This window comes from Dermacentor variabilis, chromosome 11 (assembly GCF_050947875.1).
Source record: "Dermacentor variabilis isolate Ectoservices chromosome 11, ASM5094787v1, whole genome shotgun sequence".
NCBI lineage: Eukaryota > Metazoa > Arthropoda > Arachnida > Ixodida > Ixodidae > Dermacentor > Dermacentor variabilis.
This window is the reverse complement of record NC_134578.1, coordinates 24075389-24095077: the sequence shown is the minus strand read 5'-3', so window position 1 is coordinate 24095077 and position 19689 is coordinate 24075389.

The window sequence follows — 19689 nt, the reverse complement described above, 5'->3', positions numbered from 1 at the left end:
ATTCCGCATTGGAATGGCCGACAGTCCTACTTGCCACACCTGCGGCTCCGAGGAGATGATTGAGGAGATCCTTTGTGACTGTCCCCATTACAAAGTACCAAGAAACGTGCTCGTGACCGCGTTCGAAAAACTGGACAATCGCCCCGCTACAGAGGAAAAAGCTCTAGGACATTGGTCCAGACTGGCTTCGGCACTCAAGGCCTTAAGGGCTCTGCTGAAGTTTTTAAGGACATGCGAATTGTGCGACCGCCTTTGAATGTTGTAGCACGTAGTTTCGCATTACTGTGTGAATTTTCTGGTTTCCATTTCTTTTCCTCCACTTCTTCTTTCCCCTTTTATTCCCTTTACCCCTTTCCCCAGCACAGCGTAGCCAGCCGGTGCATACACTGGCTAACCTCCCTGTCTTTATTCCCCTTTGTCTCCTCCTTCTCCTTCGGTGGATTTTTCGTGTCCGTCAGCAAATATACCTGTGCAAAAACTCAGCTCCCGAATTTAATGCAGGATAGCTTCAACCTGAGCAAAAGCTGATACGTCTCATCACTTGGATATGCATTTTCAGTAGCGTAGTTATCAAAAGGCACCACCTTCACGACCAGTAGACTCTCAGATAGATCATCTATTTTCTTGTGCTTGCTTACGGGGGTATCTGCCATTGTTTAAGGGGGTATGAGCAATTCTCTGCCTTGCATGACGGATTAATTTCTCGTTGGATAGGCATACAAATGCTTATGCATTTAATAACAGAGGTGATACGAGAAGGTGTGTGCATACGAGCGATCAGGACAATAAAAAATGACAACCATTCCACTCTGTGAAGGTGTAATGGCAGTGAAACCTGACGACAGTCAAAGCTCTCAAACGAAAAGCAAAGTGCTTTCACTGCCATTCCATCTTCATAGAGTGGAATGGTTGTCATTTTTGCGTTGCGAGCCTGGCGTCGTTGCTCCTTCGAGGTGCGCGGGCTCGCGATTGTCGTTTCGTTGAGCATCGCGAGAACGTTCTTCGCGTCGGCGCCGTTTGCATTAACGTTGCTGTTCCCTCCGGAGCTCCTCGTACGCATGTTAGTCGTCGGGTGTACGAAGTATAAGTGTCCGCCCCATCGACAACGCAGCTGTATTTAGCGCTGATACCTCTCCTGATTATCTATTGCGATAACCTTGACGTCACGCTATTGTTTATGGCGAGCGTTGTAATCTGTTCCGTACTTTGACATATGTGCCGCCGCACTACAGCTCTATGGGTTTGTTAGGAATTGTTAAGCTGTTTGTGTTGCTGGACATTGAAAAAAACACGGCAAGGTTAGTCATATACAGCTTTCACTGTAATACGATAGCTACGCACATACATTTAAGTATCACCTCTATTATTAAATGCGTAAGCATTTCAATGCCTACGCAATATATAGATAGAATAAACAGAAAAATGAAAACCAAGGAGCTGATGGCACCGGCCTACAGTCAGTCGGCGCGGTGATTTCGGTCTCAAATTATTTCCCTCAATATATCGCAAAATGGAAACACGAATGTATATAACGAATGTGTATAACAAATGTGCAAGACGAATGAACGCGAAGGTATAAAAATAAATGCGTAAACCTTTGTTCAAAATTTCCACTTATTTGTTGTTTACTACACACCTTCGCTGGTCATCCACATTCACAGCGAGGAATGGTTCGCGAGTTATTTTCTTTGTGCTTATATACTGCACGTGTGACGCGAATAACATTGTACAATGTAGAAGCAACCCGGTCAGCTGAATTGGCTGGCTGTAGTGGCTCGGTAGCTTTGAGAAACACGAGCGTTGCGTTCGGATACCTTCTCGATGAGGAATCTACCATAACATTTGATTCGAGGTCCACAACTACTCGTTTACTTCGAATGTCATCAAGGAAATGTAGCTGCAGTCACGACGCTCTGCATAAGGACTCAAGTCGCAGATAGACGTACTGTGGAAGGCGTTGGTGGACCGGATATGAATTCGGGTGTCAGTATGAATACATGCCGAGACACAGATCTACTACTGCGGGGCTGCGGGTAATAAATGAATAGGCTTGCTTGTTTTATGTAAATTATGCTACTTCTCAAAGTGCACTGTATTGTAGAACACCATACGGATAACAGCGAAAGGAACAGGCAGCACAGCTTCAATGCAAAAAGCGTTGTTTGAGATTTCACTGTTTGAGTTGTGCTCTACTGTTCAGCGCTGTTTATTTTTTTTATTTATTTATTTCATACATACTGCTAGCCTCCATTTTGAGGCTGTTGCAGGACATGGGAAAATACATTGCATCAAAATAAGAATGACAAACTTATACACTTGTTAGTATTGTAGTTTACAAGTAGACGTAGTGGAGTAATACAACAAAGGGTGTGACCTTCCTGAGTCAGGCCTTAAAGGTTAATGAACAGAAATACAGAAGCATAAGATAAACAACAAAAAAGTACATCAAAACCAATTAGAGACAAAATGCGGGGTCTGCAGGCGATACTGGTAAATCAAGATGCGCATTCATAGACATATTTTTCCAGCATAGGAAGGAAATCGTCAGGTGGGCAAATTATGATATCACTAGGCAATGAATTCCAGTCTCTGATTGTCTGGGGAAAGAAAGAATACCTGAATGTGTCTGTGTGGAACCTGTATTCAATTAAATGTTTATGATGTTTAGTTCTAGTGTTTCGCTGTTCAGTGAAAGATACATACGCACCACTGTTTAATTTGTAGACCCCGTTAAGGAGGTGGAACAGAAACTTGAGGCGTAAGTATTTCGCACGCTTGTAAATAGTCGGGAGACAAGCTTTATCAAGGAGTTCTGTCGGAGAATCATTACGGTTGTACCTATTATAAATGAATCTGATGGCTTTTCTCTGTATTGTTTCTAGGCGTTTTATGCACTGTTTGGTATGTGGAGACCAGCAGGTAATACCATATTCTAGTATAGGACGAACGAATGAGGTGTAGGCTAGCATCTTAGTGTCTGGTGAGGCAGATTTTAAAGAGCGTTTAAGCGAACAAAGTGTTGTAAATGCCTTAGAAGATATGTGTGACACATGCTTGTCCCATTTCATATCAGATGATAGGACAATGCCCAAATATTTATAATCATCGACTATCTTTAATTTTTGCTGTTCGATCGTGTAGGTGAATTCTAGTGGGGTTCTTTTTCGGCTTACTCTCATAAAAACAGTCTTGTCTAAATTAATCTTCATTTGCCATGCCTGACACCAATTTGCTACTTGCGCAAGCTCGTGATTTAGTATTACTTGATCATTATGGTTCCTAATCTCCCTATATATAATGCAATCATCTGCAAACATGCGCATCGTTGATTTTATGTTATCTGCCATGTCATTGATGTATAGTAAAAAAAGAATTGGTGCTAAGACTGTTCCTTGTGGTACTCCGGATGACACTTCTACCCAATCAGATTGCTGACTTTCGATTTCTACGTACTGTTGCCGACCTGCAAGATAAGCTTTTATCCAGTTTATTATGCTGCCAGATCCGAGAATGTGTTGTAGTTTGCCCAGGAGTTTAGGATGGGATACCCGGTCGAAGGCCTTCGATAGATCTAAGAATATTATGTCAGTCTGCCCGCGGTTATCAATTGTTAGAGCGAGATCATGCACAGTTTGTGTCAGTTGCGTAACAGTAGACAGTCCTTTTCTGAAACCATGTTGGTTGATGCTAAGCAAGTTATTATCTTCCGCAAAGGTTACGATGTGTTTTAGTATGATGTGTTCGAGAATTTTGCAAGATGTGCAGGTTAGCGAAATCGGTCTATAATTTGATGGGCTTGTTGCGTCACCTGATTTGGGAATCGGGACAATCTTTGCTATTTTCCAGTCTTTGGGCACGTCAGACGATTCTAGAGATTTTTTAAAGATAAGTAAGAGGTATTTAGAGACCCATTCTGCGTATCTCTTGAGGAAAGTATTGGGGATCCCATCTTGGCCACAAGATTTTTTAATGTCGATGTTAAGCAGCAGTGAAAGTATACCTGATTCTGTTATCTCTATATCACCAAGTATGTCGCCGGTTCCCCTCGGCTGATGGTTTAAATCTGGTGAAATTCCGTTGTCTTGTGTAAAAACGGATTTAAAAAAGTTATTAAACTGATTTGCTCTTTGGAAAGCATCCTTCTGCGGCAAATTGCTTTGCTTATGCACGTTCGCGTTAAAATATCTCCAAAATTTTTGAGGAGCCGTCTTGATGAAGTTGCTAAGTGTGACGTTCATGTACGTATGTTTTGCTTGCTTTATCACTACTTTCAACTCATGTGCCAATTTTCTAATTTTGTCAGAGAAACAGGGATTTGATGTCTTACCCTTAAGTTTCCTCAGCCTTGACATTTTACGTTTCATATGTATTATATTCCTTGTGATCCAAGGGTTTCTTTTGTGCACTTTCTTTTTTTTCATGGGTACGAAGTTTGATAAACATTCGTGTACGTAGGTCTTAAATTTCGCCCATAATTCATCTACTGTCACAGAATTATCATGGAAAAGACAAGAAAAATTGGGGTAGTGATAATCAAAAAAGTCAAGAATGCCGACATCATCTGCGTTTTTCCAATCATATATTCGTGTGATCAATTTTTCTGAGCGTGCTGACGACGGTAGTGATAGACAACATTTGGTTGCCTTGTGGTCCGAAATTTCGTCAATTATTTCCCATGATATGTCCTCTACAGGAATGTTTTCACTCACAAAAGTTAGATCAAGAATTGTGCTGCTCGACAAAGTGACACGTGTGGGTTGCTGAATGATTTACTTTAAACCACTATTGAAGGCCATATCAAGTATCGCCTCAGCGCTGTCCTTATCGATAACACCAGCATCGTACGAATCCCATCTTATACCTGGTAGATTGTAATCCCCCGTAAGGACAACCTTTTTGTCCCCTTGAAGGTGACGCTGCATGTAGTCAGACAAGATATGTAATGGCTCCGGGCCAGAATTCGGTGCTCTGTACATTGTACCAACATAAAGGGAATATACGCCGATCGTGATCCTACAAAACAGTGCTTCTGCGCCGGTAATGTTAGAGCAATGCAACAACTTCATCGAGCAAGTGAACTTAAAGCAGGAGAAATTATGATAGTTCAACGTTAGCACTACACAAGACCTTTTTTTTGATGAAACTTCCAAGCGTCTGTTGCCAGGCTCATAAAGCTTTATATTTGGAAGGACCTTCTTCCATTGGCTGGCCATTTCTGCTAATATAATTTTAAGCATTGTGGTTCTTTGGAATTTGCTCTTAGGAACAATTGTATCGTAGGAGATTTTTTTGTGAAAACAGGTGGTTGCTTCTTGCCAGATAATTCGCTAGCATCTGTTGTAGAAACACGAGATTGTTTGAGCTTGGTAAATGTGTAAGGGTGGACGAAAGCAAATATTCACTCAGAACTCTCTCTGGCACCCCACACTGCACAAAGAGATTTCATTGGAATTCAAACTTTATTCCCAACCACTTTCTACCCTTAGACGAAGGCAGTTTTCAATTCAAGGTGTGATTCGAATATCAACTCAGCATGTCCGTCCTCCTTTTTCCAGATGGCTTACAATGCGTAGCATGGGTACCCGCAAGCGCTGCTAACTTCCTTCATACCAAATGCAAAAGTGAGTTCGTCAAGCTATGCCCTGCATGCAAGTCTGAAACAGCACAGACAGATTCCGGGGCAGCACCTGCAGATGGCTCACAATGAATTGGTGGAGAACGACGAAGACTGCTTCTGTTAGACAATCATGTTGTCAGGACCCCCAACCTTTCCTGCTCTGCGCTTTTCTTGGTCATCGTACATTTTGTGAACTTTGATGCAGCAAATAAATTCTGCATGACAAAAGAAAAAACTTCCAAAGGCATTGTTATTTTGTGTGTGAGTAGGTAACTGCTATACCGGACCTTTCTTTGCACTCATCGATACTGCCAATTCGCAGCTAAAGTTACTTCCGTCTTTTTATTAACTTTAACATAAATATAATATTCATTAATCAATAATTTATTGAACGTGGTAACAACACTGAGGTTTGAGTTCTGCTGCCCACAGAAACAAAAACAAAAGAAAGCAAGAATGTAAAAGGACACAAGATATGGGACAAAACAATTAGAGGAAAGAACAGTAATGGGTAAACATGTGAATAATGATGACACAGCAATAACACATATTTGAGAGAGTGAGTACATACACGGAATGAGAGAGAACTATCACAAGACAGCAGAGGATTGCACTTAAAAGGCTCATGAAAATATGCGAAGCTCAGAACAGAAAGAAAAGAACTAGCTTTGAAAGATATAAGGATGGAGAAAATGAGTTATACAGACTGTATTCTGTGGACAGGCAAATGTCTGGTGACAGTGCGCGGAACGAGGAAAACTTTAGGATCCCTGGTAGCCTTCTCCGAAGCTTGTAGATCTGAAAGAATATAGTAGATACGAATGCATAATTATTCCTTTAATGATCTTTTATAGGAAGGGGACGTCGGCAGGACTAAGTCTGCAGCTACGTGGCAGAATTATATCATGCTAGTACTCTGCTACTACTACTACTACTAATAATAATAATATTAATAATAATATGTTATAGAATCACTTGATCGAAGCGCCCATGAACAAACCTATGGCCTGAGCAGGAGCACGCATACATTACAACCAAAAAACAAAGGAAGAAAAAGGTGCAGGAAAATATGAATAAAGCTAAGTAAAATTAACAATTCTGACAAGAAGAGTGCACGAACAACAAAAATGTCAGATATATGTAAATGAAAATCCAGGAAAAGTAAATTGAACAATCTGTGAAACTACGTAATTGGAAAGCAAAGTTGTGAAAATTGTGACAATCAATCAATCAATCAATCAATCAATCAGTCAGTCAATCAATCATTTATTTAATCTGCCCAGAAACAACACTGAGGTCTGAGTGCTGGGACACAGAAAAAAACAGAAATAGAGAAATGCAAAATAACTACAACAAAAATCTCACATTAAAATATGAAATTAAGAAAGAAAGAAAGAAAGAAGAGAGAGCTGGATAAACAGTTACATAATGAGTAAGCATACAGCAACAACACACACTTCAGAGAGGAGGTACACATATGGAGGAAGAGAGAAACTATGACAAGGCACGAGAGCAGTGCAGCCAGTAGGAAGGCTCGTGAGAAAGTGCAAAACTTGGAACAAAAAGAATTCAACACGTTTTGAAGAATAACAATATTGATGAAATTACCTTTATACAGACATCGCATTGCACTGAAAGCCGGTAGTCTGCTGAAAGAGGCAGATGCGTGGAAGGGTCTGGTATTCTTCTGCTGTACCTGCGGTGAATCTGAAGCTGGTAGATCCGAACACGTTAAACTTCAATGAATGATTTTCTATGAAAAGAGGACGTGGGTACGACTTCAGGCTTGCAGATAAGTGTTAGAAGCGTAGAATAATTATACAAACTTGAAATGCTGTTGGAACGCTAGGTAAGAATACGATGTTCATACATACTGTCATGAATTTTTTTGCACGCTAAATTGGTATGCTTGCTGAATCGCTTGTGCCATCCCACACCACCGAAGGGTATTCAAATAATGGGAGGTGTATGGATGTGAACAATCTGAGGAAGGAAAGCAGAGTACGGAATTCTCTTGTAAGTTTACAGACAGAACCGAACGTCCGCTGGCCTTGTGATGATACGCACTTAGAATGGGTAGATAAGCTTGTAGGGGCTTTGAACCACCCTCGGGCTTGGCAAAATAATATACTCCGCGTATAGCGTACGCCGCTGTGAACGTCACAGTCAAGATGTGCTGTCGTGCGCTGTGCGTAGAGCTTGCAAGCGTAGCACTAAGTAACCTTTCTCTCAAACGCTCTCTTTTCAACAGAAGCCTAGTACTTAGTCAGTTCTGGATGCTTTGTTTCGTAATAAAGCGGATTCCCATACGTGGCTGCTATTGGTAGCTGCGGTCCGCTACGTAGCGTAGGTTCCACGGCCGTCGCGGGGTGTCGCCACGAGTCCACTGGCTAAGCGCACGGCGGCTCTCTGATGGCAATGGCCTTTGGCTTATGTTTAGTGCGTCATGGCACCAAATTCGCAAGTATTGGCGTCTAGGTTAACATCCAAAATGAAATCTGAACTGCGTGCCATGATGGCATTTAGAAGGCGGAGCGTCGTGGGAACGCCCCACTGCGTCGTAGCCTTCGCAGTGCAAGGCGTTGAAGGCGTGGAAGCACCACAGTGGCCGCGTTTAGTTGTCAATAACTCCACTTGTGCTCAGCTCATCGAAGTACTTTTTGCGGCAAAGTATTTCTAAAAAAGCCTATTTTCACTTCAGATGACTTTCTCCCCTTCGATAAAAAGTCATTTTGGACCCGTTTAGTTCACTATCAAAAGCACACCTAGATCGCATTTTTCAATACCGTCTGGTTAACCCTGCACCGTGAATAGAGTCAGGGAAGTCTATATTATAGTTTTTACACGAATATGACAAAAGTCTGGCTGTGGATTTATTTAATATTGCCAAAGTGTAATAATAATATTAAAACGATGTTGTATTATTACTATTTCATTACAATATTTATTCAATATTTATATATAGTAATGGTACTATAAAGGAATAAAAATATCATCATTATTATTAAAAAATGTAGAAAAAGCGCCGAAGATGCATGTCTTGGTGATAATGGCGATGTTGTCTAAAACACTGCTAAAGCCTTTCTGGATATGTCCGTTCTGCATTTGTTGTAAAAGATGCCTCCACTCAAGGGGCCTTCATTCTAAGACTGGTATGGTGTGTACGCTATCAGTTAATGAAGGCCTTGGTTTGAAGTGTATTAGGCGCCTCAAATCTTCCCTTCTTTGTGGCGCTGATGGTGTCTCTTACGTACTGTTTAAGATGGATGGAAAATTAGTAATTAGTTACTCAGTAATTTCACCTCTAGCACCCGATTTGCATACGGGGACTACCCGTTCTACCTGCCATGCGCTAGCAAATGTGCTAGACTCCGTGAAACTGCTAATATCAGGCATCAGGCCCGGTTTCCTGGCGTCATCAGGAATAACAAAAGCTGCCTGGGAAAAAGCACTAGATAAATTTTTCAGTATTTTGTTACAGATGGGGCGGCATGGACATGTAGGTTGGAACGAAAAGTACTGAAATTTTAGGATGAGTATATTGCGGAGTACACTTCCATTGTCTATTATTAATACCCAGAGAAGAAAATACCACCATTTTGTGGCAATAAATGCTGGCACACCTACAGTCTCATGAAATTTCCCAAGGCTGCACGGTTGCACTGACACACGAAATACTAGTTGAATAAATATCAGAACTGTTTAGGGTTTCAAAGTTAGGTGTGTCGGCACCACTGTGCAGTCCTAAGCTTTTTCTAATGCAGAAATCAACAATACTCTAAGAACAGGCATAATCGCTGCTAATTGCAGTGCCTTCGCTTGTCCATGTGTCGGTGGCGTAACGACTTCAATATCCGGCTTCGCTGATAGAAGTCATGTGTGCGTATCCTGCGGTTGGATCATTTTGATAACGTTTAGTATATTCTTTATAACACAGTATTTTCTTAAAACGGCTGATACAAATATCTAGACAACTTACATCACTGGGCATGTGCACATTCTGGAACAATCGCCCAGACTGGATGGGCCGTTGGGACACAAGGTTTGTAAGATGTAGATCATTTACCAACCATTCTAATTTTCATATATGCTGAAAGGGTATGAAGCCCTAAATGTATTTAGATGTGTGTTTTAGCTTATTTCTTTAGTAAGTGCTTTTATAGGTTTGCTTTCTATAGCGCATTAAACGGGTCCAAAATTACTTTTTATCGAAGAGGAGAAAGTCATTTGAAGTGAAAATAAGCGTTTTTAGAAAGTGCTTGCACATGTATACAGAAGGAGGTCTCAGAGCATGTGGCTGAAAGGGGACCTCCTGTCAGAAAATATGCACATTAGAGCAAATGCACAGCATAAAACAGCAATACAGTAGTCACTAAGTGGAAGATTATACGAAGTAAATGTAGTACAAAGTGCCAAATAATATAAAGTCAATAGCTAGTAGTACAATTAAATGAGTAGTTTAAGGCATTCGCAACAGAACCAATTTCTCCATTGGACGTACGGCTGTAATCAATAGTCTTCCCTCGACAAGCACCGTACATCGCCTTCATCCCCGTGACCCAGGCAGCTAGCAACTAGAGAAAGGAGGCTGCGGTCGGGTCACTTGCTTCTGACCCTACCTATATCGCTCAAACAAGTTTCACGTCATTTAGATTACAACATTGCGTTGTATCTGCACGTATTTTTCTTTTCTAAAGCGTGACCCGACATGATCCGACTGGACAGACGGATTCGACAGTAAGAAAGAAGTAACGTAGGCGGAGAGTGAGAGGCCAGGCAGCATAAGTTTTAGAGCCCCAAACACGGGTGAGTGATTTAGTTCAGGTTGACAGGAGGAAGTGGAGTAAGGAAGGTCCTGGAATGCGCTGTATGGACAACAGGCTGAACGGTAGAGGAACAGGATGGATGACAAGGTAAGGAAAATGTGTTCCTGCGGACAAGGAAATGGGACAGCAATGAATGAATGAATGAATGTATGTTGTTTAGTGGCGCAAGGGCCAGGTGTGGCCAAAGAGCGCCATGACTTATAATGTTGGGTTAAGCGCTGATTTGTGAGTGGCGATGGTGGGATGTAGCATGGCTGTAAAGTGGCCTAAAATCAATCCGTATCACAGAAGCGTAATATGATATATGGAATAAAATTATTTTAGTGATACATGTAGTTGTCTATGGAGATAGTATGCATGATAAATGAACATGGTGCTAAAATGCAAGAACATGGAAATAGCACCTGTGCCTCCGGGAGGCCTTTGAGCCCAAAGGCTGGGAGGCAGGTGCTTTCTCTTAATGCAGTTACCGCAGCCGAGACCTCAGGTAAGAGGCCGTGCTACGGACTTCCTGGTGATATAACATGAAAATTTTGCACATCTTTTAAAAATTCTAACAAGTATTGATATTTAAAGAGCGGTTCTATGCCTATGATCATAAGAGGATGAAGTGGAATTTGTTGCCGGTGTGGTAATGGAAAATGCTTTTTCCTATTTGCGTCTAATTCAGTACATTGGAGTAGGATGTGAAGCACGGTAAGTGGCTCACCACATTTATCACACATGGGTGGATCGCCACCGGACAAGAGGTATGTGTGTGTGCTGTATGTGTGTCCTATCCTGAGTCTGCATAGTGTCACTTCTGTATGGCGATTATTTGATACCGGCGGCCAGTTACCAAGATACGGCTTGATAACATGTAGTTTATTTTCTGTTTGTTTGTCCCACAAGCGCTGCCAGAAAGCCCTTAACTTTTTTCTTATTGAGGGCTTGAGGTCCATTACAGGGACAGTCGTGGAAGAGTTGGAAGCGTTCGCGTGGACGGATGTGGCTAGCTGATCAGCCAACACGTTTCCCTCTATCTCTCGGTGCCCCGGCACCCAGCATACCACGATTTGCTGCTTGGACGCATAGGTGGTTAGTAATGCTGAGTAAAGAGATACAATGATAGGGTTTTGATATTTTTTGACAGTTTTCAAAGCGTTTACGACGCTCAATGGATCTGTGTATATAACTGCCTTTGGGATATTATTTTCTTTAATGTGTTTAACGGCGGCCAATATCGCGTAGGCCTCTGCTGTGAAAATACTTGTACTAGGATGCAGAACACCGTGATCCGAAAAGGATGGACCGACGGCTGCGTAAGACACGCCAGAATAACACTTCGATGCGTCAGTAAAAATTCAGGAGAGGAATATTTGTGCTGTAATTCGAGGAAGTGCATTCGGATATGCGCGACAGGCGCGCGCTTTGTAACAGCTACGAAAGATGTATCGCAGTGTATAGGTTGCCACTGCCAGGGCGGCGGCCGTATAACTGGGGGCATGAGGTGGTATTGAAGCAGTGGAACCCTTGTTTCTGCAGCTATGTCTCTAACACGCAGTGAGAAAGGCTTTGCCACTGTGGGCCGGTTGCGGAAAAGTTGAGAACTGAACAAATCATTTATAGTGGAATACGCGGGGTGGTCACTGTTTGCGTTTACTCTCAGAAAATACATGAACGACGAATATGTTCTCTGCAGATGAAGTGACCACTCATCCGATTCAACGTAAAGGCTTTCCACTGGGCTTGTTCTAAAGGCCCCTGTTGATAGGCGAATTCCTAAGTGGTGTACAGGGTCTAGCATCTTCAGAGCAGTTGGAGTAGCCGACTGGTAAACTATGGCTCCATAGTCTAGTCGTGTGCGTATGAGGCTTTTATATAGGTTCATGAGACATTTTCTATCACTGCCCCAGGTTGTGTGTGACAGCACCTTTAAGATATTCATTGTTTTCATACATTTGTTTTTAAGATATTTTATGTGCTGTATAAAGGTTAATTTCGCGTCTAAGATTATACCTAAGAATTTATGTTCCCTGTTTACGGGCAGACGCTCACCATGCAACACAATTTCAGGATCAGGGTGCAGGCCTCTTTTTCTAGAGAAAACGACACATGTGCTTTTTTGTGGGTTCAGTCTGAACCCGTTCTCATCAGCCCATTTGGAGACATTGTCCAAGCCAGGTCCAAGCTGGACCTGTCGCTCACAGATTGCGAGAGAACTTGATTGAAAACCTATCTGCACATCATAAACATATGTTGAATAGAAGATGTTACGTGGTATGTGTAGACGAAGAGAATTCATTTTTACTATAAAGAGCGTGCAGCTGAGCACCCCGCCCTGCGGCACTCCAGTTTCCTGTACAAATTTCCGTGACAGAACGTTGCCCACTCGAACACGGAATGTGCGATTAGACAGATAACTTTCGATAATATTGAACATATTACCGTGTATACCTAACTGTGAGAGGTCTCTCAGTATCCCAAACCGCCACGTAGTGTCATATGCTTTCTCCATATCTAGGAATACTGATACGAAAAACTGCTTATGAACAAAAGCTTCACGGATACGTGCCTCGATACGTATGAGATGGTCATTGGTGGATCGGCCCTCCCGAAATCCACACTGGTATGGGTCGAGTAATTTGTTTGATTCGAGGAAGTGTAGTAGGCGACAGTTAATCATTTTTTCGAAAACTTTGCAGAGGCAACTTGTTAATGCTATTGGTCTGTAACTTGATACAGAGGAAGGATCCTTTCCGTGTTTTAGAATTGGAATTACAGTAGCCTCCTTCCAAACAGAGGGGATTTCGCCCGAAAACCATATAACATTGTAAAGGTAAAGGAGGGTTTTTTGTGTTTCGGAGGGTAGTTGTTTCAACATCTCATATATTACGCGGTCTGAGCCTGGGGCGGATGTATTACAATCATTCAGTGCTGCCTGCAGTTCTGCTATGGAGAATGGTTCGTTATGCGCCACACTTTTATCACATTTTCTTTGTAACTTTTGCTGTTCTATTCGAGTTTTGTTCTTTAGGAAGGTTTCGGAGTAGTGCGAGGAGCTCGATATGTGTTCAAAATGTGCACCAAGAGAGTTGGCTTGATCTTCCAGGCTTTCTCCGTGGCTATTTACTAAAGGCAGGGAATATGTTTCTTGCCCATTGATTTTTTTCACTCTATTCCATACTTTGCTCTCGTCTGTGTACGAGTTGATGCTTGCTATATACTTCGCCCAACTCTCTCGTCTTGCTTGTCGGCGCGTTCTCCTCGCCTGGGATTTGATATGTTTAAAGTTTTCCAGGTTTTCTGCTGTTGGAGAATCGCGAAGCATCGCCCACGCTTTGTTCTGGTCCCTCCGTGCTTGCCGGCATGCATCGTTCCACCAGGGAACACGCCGTTTGGAACCCATGCCGCTCGCTTGAGTAATACATTTACATGCGGCATCAAGTATAAAAGCTGTAAAATATGCAACAGCGTCAACTAAGGTTATACCGGACATCTCAGACCAGGTCATATGTGTAAGAGTGCGGTACTGCTCCCAATCGGCTGAGTCAACGTTCCACCGCGGTACCTGCGGGGGAAGTTGAGCTTGTTTCGGCGTAGTTAGGATTATTGGGAAGTGGTCACTCCCATATGGGTTGTTAAGCACATGCCATTTAAAAAAGGGTAAAAGTGTCGGCGATAAAATGCTAAGATCTATGGCAGAAAATGACTTGTTAGCGAGGTTAAAATACGTAGGCTCCTTTGTATTCAAGAGGCATGCTCCAGAAGAGAAAAGCATCTGTTCAATGACGCGACCTCGCGCATCACAGCATGGATCGCCCCACAAACTACTGTGTGCATTGAAATCACCGAGAATCATATAGGGTTCTGGGAGCTCATCTATTACTGATTCTAAATCGCGTCTGTGAAGCTGATAATGTGGTGGTATGTACAAAGAGCAGATGGTAATGAGTTTATTTAAAAGTATGGCTCGAACGGCTACGGCCTCAAGGGCCGCTTGGAGCTTTAAAAGCTGACACGCTACACTTCTGTCAGCAATAATGGCTACACCGCCAGATGATGCGACAGCATCCTCGCTCTCTTTGCGAAATGTAACATACTTTCGGAGAAAGTGTGTGTGTATAGATTTTAAATGTGTTTCCTGTAAACACAGCCCTTTTGGATTGTGTTTGTGGATGAGTTCTTGTACATCATCAAGGTTTCTAAGGAGACCTCTGACGTTCCATTGAATTATCTGTGTATCCATGTTGATAGTAAATAGGTGCTGTGTGTACAGAAACAGAAGTAGTGATTGTGGAGATTTCAGAGATTAAATTACAGAGCCCTTTCGAGGCCCTGTAATCGGGGTTTTGCCCTTTCTGGAGCGTTCGAGGGAGCCTCGCCGCTCCTTAGGCGTTTGGTGCGCCTTCAGGACAGGTGTAGTGTCCATTGCCTCTAGTGAGGCTCCGGACACGTGCTCTTGCGAGCGAGAGGTTACCAGAGAGAGTCCCGCCTTGGAGGGCAAGACCCCTGCGCCCACCAGCCCGGAGGTCGATGGGGCTCCCTGAGGGATTTGCCTGCGCCGGCTGTTGCCAGCGCTGGAAGGGGCCGGGGAGGCCGGGGCAGCCTCGGCTACGCCAACCTTCGGGGTCGATGATCCCTCATTCTGGGTTGACGGAGCAGCGCTAGCTGCAACCGCCGCGGGGGCAGATGGCATAGCTGCCGACTCACTGCTTGTGGGTCGGACAGCCGCCGGAGACCGTTGTGGCGCTGCCCCCTGACGCGCCACATCGGCAAAGGTTTGCTTTGGCAGGAAAGATACCCGCCTGCGTGCCTCTTTGAAACTTACGTTTTCCTTGACTTTAATTGTAACAATTTCCTTTTCTTTTTTCCAGGATGGGCACGACCGTGAGTACGCGGCGTGCTCGCCTTCACAGTTTACGCAGTGGAGAGAGTTTTCACAAGATTCAGAAGTGTGCTCGTGAGCACTGCATTTCGCGCAGGTTTGGCGGCCTCGGCAGCTCTGTGAACTGTGACCGAAACGCTGGCATTTGAAGCAACGCAGGGGATTAGGGATGTATGGCCGAACACGGAGCTTGATATACCCGGCCTCGATTGACTCTGGTAGGATGCTTGTTCCAAAAGTAAGTATCAGGTGTTTCGTCTGTATTTCTTTGTTGTCACGCCTCATCTTAATTCGTTCAACGTTGATGACGTTCTGCTCACTGAAGCCCTCCAAGAGCTCAGCCTCAGTCAGCTCCAAGAGATCATCATCGGAGACTACGCCACGGGTGGTATTCATAGTACGATGCGGAGTTACTGTCACTTTGGCGTCACCAAATGAAACTAGATTGGGTAGGTTTTCATATTGCTTCAGGTTGCGGAGCTCCAAAAGGAGATCACCGCTTGTCATTCTGGATGCTTTGTACCCTGTACCAAGAACTTGGGTCAGAGACTTGGACACTAGGAATGGTGATATTGTTCGTACGGGTTTGTTTGGTGTTTCGAAGTGGACAACGTGGAAGCGAGGAAAAGTTTCTTTTTGACGAGCGAAAAATTCTAAAACATCATCGGTGCGCCCCCTCTTTAGGGAGCGATCAGGTAGTGGAGGAAAGGAAGTAGCCATAGGAGATTGTAATTTCGGCAGTAACGCCAGCCACCCACCGTGGAGTCCTACAAGGGGACGCTGCAGTACACGCGAAACACGGCCTGCAAACGCCAGCTGTACGTTACCACTATAACCAAATATGAAGTAACCTAGGTTGGCTATTCACACAAGGTTAACCCTTGCTGCCTGGAAAATTTGGAAGTAAGCGGAAGGAAGGAGAAGACAGGAAAGATGAAAAGTGAGAGAAAGACGAAGGCTGGAGGAAGAAAGAGACAGGAAAAGGCAACTACCGATTTCCCCCGGGTGGGTCACTCCGGGGGTGCCGTCTACGTGAAGCAGAGGCCAAAGAGGTGTGTTGCCTCCGCCGGGGGGCCTTAAAGGTCCGAACACCCGGCATCGGCTCAACCTCCAGGATCCCCCTTTCCCCGGACACGGCTAAGCCGCGCACGGCTACACGCGGGAGGGTCCAACCCTCGTGTGCTCGGGTACGTGGTGTCGCAACACACCAAACGCCTGCTGACGCAGACGCCCCTGCGGGGGGGACAGCAATGTGCATTAGGAAATGTGCAAGCATAAGATGGATCCTGGAGAGGCAGGGCTTCAGTAACTGTAACATACATGAGACAGACTAGGTAATGAACAGGATAACTTATTTCTTGTGTGCCTTTGCTATGTTGTCCATTTTTCCTACTTTGTGCTTTTATTGGCCAACAGTTAATCTGAAGCTTCTTGCCGAAGCATAAGATGGATCCTGGAGACACAAGGCAGGACTAACTGTGAAACATATGAGGGACTAGGTAATTACCCGCCTAACTTATTAAACAAACAAATGAACATGAACCGCCGCACACGAAACTTTGCTTGTGTATTTTTCAGTGTTGTTCTTTTTCCGGAATTTGTGCAGCTATGGGCCAACAGTTAATCTGAAGCTCCATGTCGAAATTCCTGGCGCTGCTTTGGACTGTTTGTTTCCATTCATTCCCTACTTCAATAAAGGCGAGTATTTAAAAACCAGAAGATGCAGAAAGAAAAAAGCAGTTGAATGTAAAGCTGGCCGGAACATTACGAATGTAAAGCGTTCTGCTCTCACCCAGTGCGCAGTAGTTGCAAATGCACCACTTTACTGCAGAGGATACATTTAAAAAAAAGCGATTCACTTGATAGAAGCGCACTCACCGTTGTTATCGGCATCAACATCCCTAGTCTGCTTGCAATAAGTTTTTTACACTGCTGTGCCCATAGTTTCGAAGTTCACCCCTTTCGCGAAGTTAGTGAGTTGAGCTTAATAAGGAGGCTTTTGATAAAACCCGCTGTCTAAAACACCATTCGCTTTTTGTGATGAAAGCTTTATACGATGATCATAAATTAACTGACAGATTTTGAACTGAGAAACCTTAACGGAACAAATAAGCATAACGCTAGTACTTAAATTTGCTTCCAAAGTACTAGAATCGCATTATATCACAAGCTCATAGAACTTCATCCTCGAACATAAGCCCACCCGAAAGGTTTTGTCGTCGACAATTTTTAAGAAACCGTCGACTTACAAACGAATCAGCGCTGTACATTCTTGCACCCCGAGATCAGTCACCTTGTCTAGAGGTATTGAATATCGCAGCTATAGTGAGCTAGAACGTAATATATTGATACGGCCAGAAGGGCATGGCTGGCTTTCCGGCTTCCCGTTACGCTCTGGAAAGCCGCTAGAGGCACTGCCGTTTTCTTTCTTACCAATATTTTGAGTAAGTAATTAAGTAAGTAATAAGAGGTGATAGGAAGATTCATGGAAGAAAAGTAGGGAAACGACAGAAAACGGAGACGTACAAAAGCAAAGTTCACAATGGAGATAAGAAAACTTGGTTCTGGGAGTTCATAGGGGTTTTCTTCTGATTTTTTTTTGTCTTTTTAACCTAGGTAGGACAGCAGGCAGTATAATAGCAAAAGCTTGGTGGCGCAACACCCCGTTCCAAAGGGGACGTTCATGACATCCACACATCCATTCATTACTACGGTGCGGACGGCTGGGCCCACGCAGGCGTAAGATTTGCAAAATCGGTCAGATGAGTGTGTTTAGATAACAGCACCAGTCATGTGAAAATCTCCAATTATTCGTGGCGGAAAAGCCCCAGAAACCGTTGGCCACCGCACCATAGCAGTAGGAAAAGTTGCAATGGCACCATCTCGTGGCATCCATGCGAAAACGGGCCTCTATTCGAGTTTACTATAATCACGCCAAAATAGATCGAGAACGGCGCGGCTTCAAATCTCGGAGGCTGTCGACGCTTTTGAGAAGTCCTTCGTGGCTTCCACAGAGGGCGCCACGAATCCGCGACTGACTTCGAGCGTAAAGGATTTCGAAATGCAGCAATAACAGCCTACTTTTCTGGCACGAGGTAAGAAACGTGAAAGTGGTAACTCAACTGTAAAAAGGAGTTCAACTAACTCCAATTCTAGCCTCTCGAGTGGAACAATGCGCAAGTGGCGTTGAAGTTACGCGCTCACACATAGCAGCATCCGTGAAAACTGGCACCTGCGGTTTTCGTCGACGGTCTTGACGTGAATGACGAGCCCTTATTGACGCTGGCACTGTTCGACAAGGCAGTCGGAAGTGTTGTACCTTCTTTGTTCTTTATCAGAGTCTCGTTCATTTATCCCTCGTGATCTATCACACCTGAACAGGACACCTGAAAAAAACACAAAGTTAGCTTAGAGTGAGTGTATTTTTTTGCGAACTCTATTTAATTTTTTTTTGTTTCAATTGCAAGGTTGATTATAACAAGAGAAAATGAACGTCGAAGTCACACCAGTACGTTAGTGTAAAGTTGCGCATCTAATGTTATTTTTTTTGGTATTAGGTCGTTGTGTGTCATAGCAGTTCTTGAAACTTAGGTGTTCCCCCCTTATGTCTTTTAAAATTCAATATAGTTTGTCTTTACAGATGAAGAGTTAACCAGGCCTGAAGAGATGACGTGAAAATTTATGACGTCACAGAGAGCTAGTGCGCTAATTTCAAGGCGGCATCGCTACCTGTCTGGTATTTTGGCCTCTCTTCTGGCTTATGAAGCCTCATAGACTAAGTGGAGCTTTATTAATTATCGAATGGTAATTTCCTAATACAACTCAGCCTATTTTCCCTTTGAGATCCTAGCAATGTGAACCTAGCTCTAGGCTAACTGCTGCGGTTATCATTAGGTTTCTGTTGCTCTTTCTCTCTCTCTCTCTCTCGCTGGCTGCTCCCCGTTTCTCCATCATGTCTTTTTTGCATGGCTGCCCGCAAATGCTACTAACAAAAAGAGTGACACTGCGGATGAGATTTGCGGCGTGCCTTGCGTAGCACGAGAACCCGCTTACCAAACAATCATCCGTCTACAACTAGCGCGTTGCACCATCCATATGGTCGCCGCGTCAAGCCTGTCTAACCATTTCTCTACAATCAGTACAAAAGCGAGCAGCAAGTTTCATTGCCATGACTTTCATAGTCGCTCTAGCACGACCAACATAAATTTCATATTCGCACTTTGGTCCTTGGAATCCTGACGAAAGGCAGCCATTCATTGCATGCTCCATAAAATACTTTATTGTACACAATGAGATATTTTGCCACTAGCAAAGTCTTGTCACGCGACAGGAGGCTCCATAACCAACAGAGCTTCGCGGGTGTCCTTGGGCAAATCCGA